Here is a 5,559-nt window from a genome sequence, read left to right as displayed (position 1 = left end):
TTCCACATTCTTTTTTTTTTTAATTAATTTTTATTGGAGTATAGTTGCTTTACACTTTTGTGTTAGTTTCTGTTGCACAGCAAAGTGAATCGGCTATACGTATACATATATCCCCTCTTTTTGGATTTCCTTCCCATTTAAGTCACCACAGAGCACTGAGTAGAGTTCCCTGAGCTATACAGTAGGTTATCATTAGTTATCTATTTTATACATAGTATCAACAGTATATATATGTCAATCGCTTTCTCCCAATTCATCCCACCACCACCCCTTTCTCCCCATTGGTGTCCATGTGTTTGTTCTCTACGTGTGTGTCTCTATTTCTGTTGTGCAGATAAGATCATCTATACCATCTTTATAGATTCCACATACATGTGTTAATATACGATATTTGTTTTTCTCTTTTTGACTTAACTTCACTCTGTATGACAGTCTCTAGGTCCATCCACGTCTCTACAAATGATCCAATTTCATTCCTTTTTATGGCTGAGTAATATATTCCATTGTATATATGTACCACATCTTCTTTATCCATTCCTCTGTTGATGGACACTTAGGTTGCTTCCATGTCCTGGCTATTGTAAATAGTGCTGCAGTGAACATTGGGGTGCAGGTGTCTTTTGAATTACGGTTTTCTCTGGGTATATGCCCAGTAGTGGGATTGCTGGGTCACATGGTAATTCTATTTTCAGGTTTTTAAGGAAAAAAAACTCCTCCGTACTGTTCTCCATGTCCACATTCTTTTATGAACCCTGAACTAATGACAGGCCCACATATTTGACAGGTTGATGTTAAAGCACAAAACAGCACAACAGGCAGCCTTTTCCCATGGGCGGAGTCTGCAGGCCCAAAGATTTCTGTGCAGGAAAGGAGGAACAAAAGAAGCTGAGCAGATGATCAGAGCAACATTTGTTTCTCCCAGATCTGGAAATTGTTACTCATACGTCCACCTGCCAGTGGTTGTGGTCAACCATTTCTTGGTGTAAGAACTTGTTTTCCACATAAACTGGCTCTGGGCAGCACTGGTGATGCTGTATCCTGAATATTATTGTAGCTGCTGTAATTGTGAATATTAACTGAGATAGTTAAACATGGTTCCATTTTTTGTCACGTTTTTTCAAGTTTCAACTTTTAACTGAATTGACACCTACAAATTGGTGGCGAGATTGTGCCTGTGCCTTGTTTCTGTGTGTGAAAGCCTGTGCTTTACACTGCACTGCTTCGGGATCTCATTCGGAGGAACAGCGTGAACAGTCTTCAACCATTGTTGTGATAGTTGTAAATGGTCAAAATTTGCATTCTTAGAATTTTTCCATCCATGAGGTTTGCAAGTTATTCACTTAAAACATTCTTAAAATGGATGGCTTCTTGTTTGTAACCCAGCTGATAAAGAAGCAACCAAAGATTCCTGTTTTTGAACATACGAAAATTCTCCCTACATACCTGTGCTATAAATAATAGCATCTAAAGTGAAAAATTAAGAAACATGCCGTGACTACTTAGGGTATCCTTAGTACTTTGATTTAACTCTTTAATGGTCTTGGTATTTAAAAAAACATTTATCAAAGAAATTTAGTTACAGCTGAACAGGTGTATATGTTGCTGAAATAAATGTAGTTATCATAAGCATCTATATGAGCTGAGATTTTTATTTTGAAATGGGAGCTTTTTGTTTCCATGTTTCTTAAAGTAGAAACTATTTCTAAAAAATTGCATGAGTTGATAAGTCCTAAGTAGAGGAGGGAATAACTATCAAAGAGTAAGTAAGAAAAGACACTGAGGATAGAACGAGCAGAACTTTGTAAAGTGATAATAAGACTAAATATATGTGGAAATGTTCTGACTGGGTATTTGCTATTAGAATAACAATAAACATATAATATACATATATATGTCACATGTATGTGAAATCTCAGACAAATAGGGTGAGTCCAAATAAAGTTATGAGATCTGTTAAGAAAACAGGATTTGTTTATAAGTAATGCTAATGCTACTGTTATCATCAACTTCCTTCTAACTTATGTATCACTGGCCACCTGTTCTAAGTAATTTGTAGGGAATTTGAATGTTCCTAGACAAGAAATGTTGTGAACAGTGATGATTCCATTTCCTCACTGTTAAAATTGGTTGTTAATTTTTCCTGTTAGTTGATTATTTCTAATTACGATAATACAGCAGCTGTGGACAATGCCCTTTCTTTCACATTCTGTGATGTGTAAGTGACTGTAACTTGTTGAAACTCAGCCCTGGTATTGTGTTACTATTATTGCTCCTGGGGAGGCTTATTAGCCTGTCACAGAAGATGGAAGAAAAATCCATCATTCTTTTTGGAATACGATGAGCCTTTGTCACCCACAATGCAATTAATTTTAAAAATAGAAAGAATGGCTGTGATATGATTATGATTAACCAGAGATGAGCTATTGTCCAAGTAACAGGAACTAATCCAGCAGGCCAGAGATGACCTACACAGAACCATCAGTTTGCTGATTGCCATTTCTCTCTGAGTTTGATGAAATATTCATGCCTTCGCTCTCCTCTCTGCAAGCACTATTGATTTCTTGTGTAAACGCTGCTATATTTAGTCTAGACAAATGGAATGTGGATTGCTGCTGAATAAATTGGATGAAAGACTGGGATCTTGCCTGCCTCTTTCTCTCAGTCTTGGGCAATTATTTATAATCAAGAGCAGTTTTTGTAAGTTGAGGGTGATTTTTCACAATTTAGTGATTAGTCTCTGAACAAAGGCAAGCAGTTAGACACAATCATTTCTGTTGGGATAGCAGGTTAAGAAGTCAAATTACCCTTTGAGGCTTACACTAGCTGTTTTGGAGAGTTCTGGGGCTCTTTTTTCCTTATCTCTTTTGGGTTTTGTTTTTTTTTTTGGTGGGGGGGTTGACGGTTATAGTTTATGGATAATAAGAATGCCAGCAACAAGAGACCCCAGGGTCTCTTGAAATTTTACATTTTGCCTTTATAGGGTTAAATTTGTTTATTGAGATGTCCATGTAAAAACTGAGGCTTTAGTTTGGCCTTTTTAATGTAAAAGTGAAATATATGCTTAACAGCCATTGCTTTTGGTTGGAATAACGCCAACTCTATAAATTAATGCTCAAAATCTCATGTTACTCCAGAGCCTTAATTGAAAGTTCTACATTGGACCTTCTGACCAAGAGATCTTACAGGCCATCTTCCTCACTTAGTTCCAAACTTGTCACAATTATTATTTTTCCTTTTGTAAATATCATGTTTTAGAAGACATTGTCCCCCAAACTATGGTTTATTAATAAATTGTTTTCCCATTTTCATTAAACTGACATATACAGCACTATCAGTGCAAGCTCTTCTGATCTATACATTGAAAAATCACCAGTGTCAACAACCAAGATTGATACCAATTCCCCCATTCCACCCCTACAAGCTGACACACACACGTGCCTGTACACACACATGCCTGTGTGTACACACAATTCAGATGATAAGCAAGACATTGTTTCATTTAGTGTTTGAAGCCTTAACTTCTATAGACAGAATTTATGTTAGGCTTTACTGACTTGCTGAAAATATCTCTTAAATTCGCATGGAATATTAACTTTGTAGTTTCCAACCTGGACTCTTCAAATTTAAGTTAGTCAGAGTGGGAGTCACAGCATTAGATACAATTTGTAAAAATACGGATAAGTAGAAGGGGGAAAATTATTCATATTTCCACCCAAAATACAACTTTCTTTTGTTCTCTATCTCACCAGTCTTTGCTGGTAGAATTCAGAGACTGATACCATTAAATCTCCAGTAGAATATATGCTCTATGAGGGCTAGAATTTTTTTGTCTTTTTGTTTTACTACCGAACCCAAACATCTAGAATCACCTTGGGAATTTAAGGTTCTCGGTAAATGTACATTGACTAAATTAACTTATTTTTAAAGAGTTATCATAGGGTATATGTCATTTTTATTATTGTTCTTTCATTTAATGTTATAACAACATTTTTGATGTTCCCATAAACATTATTTTTAATGATTGCATATTTTTCCATGAAATGGATGTGACATATTTTACTAGACATTTCCTTGTAGTTGGTGATTTCAATTAAAATAATAATACTTCAGTAAACAGTATGACACTGAACTGTTTCTTCCTGTTAGTATTATCTCCTTAGGATATATTCCAAGAGTTGGCAAACCTGAATCAAATGGTAGAAATACTTAATGCCTCTTGACAGATATCACCAAATTGTGATATCACGTATCACTTTTTCAGAAGTTTTAAACCAACTGGCGGTGCCACTTGCAACATATAATTGTCTACTTGGTCATATGTTTACCCTATACAAGGGGGTGTTGTACATACACATGCATATATGTGAATCATATATATGATATTTAATCATTAGAAAATGATGCCCTATTTTTATTTAAAATTTGCATATCTTTACTAGTGAAGGTGGATTTTTTTTTTAGTTGTTTGGCTATATTTCTTTGTTTTCTTGTTTTATAATTTTTCTAGACATTTTAGTGTTTCTGTTTTCTAATATTTAATAGAAATCATAAACAATTTTATTTTCATACTGGCTCCATATTTTTGTTTGGTTAGCCCCACAGTGTTGATGATTTATTTTAATACACAGGAAATTTCTGTTTTTACATAATTTTTTTAGAAAAAGCATTTATTGAGGGATGTGCTATATGTTGTCAGTCTTTGAGTGGATTATCACATTTAATCCTTTTAACAACTCTGTGTTGTTATTGTTAATGGTAATTATCTCCATTTTGCCTATGAGTGAACTGAGACCCAGAGAACTTAAATAGCACACTCAGGATAAAACAGTTACCCTGAGGGTGACACATCCTTTTAAAAGTTATGGGAACAGGCATTTAGATTTTTTTTAAAGATTTTATTTATTATTTATTTATTTTATTTGTTTATTTTTGGCTGCATTGGGTCTTAGTTGTGGCATGCGGGATCTTCGTTGAGGCATGCGGGATCTTTCGTTGCGGCACGTGGGTTCTTCGTTGTGGTGCGTGGGCTTCTCTCTAGTTGTGGCGTGCAGGTTTTCTCTTCTCTAGTTGTGGCGTGCAGGTTTTCTCTTCTCTAGTTGTGGCGCCCAGGCTCCAGGGCGCATGGGCTCTGTAGTTTGTAGCACACGGGCTCTAGTTGAGGCACACGAGCTCAGTAGTTGTGGCGCGCGGGTTGCCCCACAGCATGTGGGATCTTAGTTCCTTGACCAGGAATCGAACCCGCGTCCCCTGCATTGTAAGGTGGGTTTTTTACCACTGGACCACCAGGGAAGTCCTAGGCATTTAGATTTAGAGCAGAGGTTGAAAATTGGCAGCCTGAATATCAAAGTCGATTTATAGAAGCATTTTTTTTTTTTTTTTGGTTCCAATAGTTTTTAAATTTTTACAATGATTTAAAATTGAAAATTAGGTGACTTCTGTCTACACTGGGTCTGTATTTTCTTTCTACTCACCATTTCCCACATTTTAGCATGCATATTTTTACTTTTTCTTTGGTAGGTCCAGTAGCCCTACAAATACATTATTTTAAAAGCTTTACTT

General features: G+C 35.8%; 1 protein-coding gene across 7 annotated transcripts in view; it reads left to right on the top strand.

Annotated features, from left to right (window-relative positions):
* Window positions 1-5,559, top strand: part of HDAC9 (histone deacetylase 9) — a 1,013,429-nt gene that overhangs the window by 522,024 nt on the left and 485,846 nt on the right. The window lies entirely within an intron of this gene.

Source organism: Eubalaena glacialis, chromosome 8, assembly GCF_028564815.1.
Source record: "Eubalaena glacialis isolate mEubGla1 chromosome 8, mEubGla1.1.hap2.+ XY, whole genome shotgun sequence".
NCBI lineage: Eukaryota > Metazoa > Chordata > Mammalia > Artiodactyla > Balaenidae > Eubalaena > Eubalaena glacialis.
This window is presented reverse-complemented; position numbering and strand designations above follow the sequence as displayed.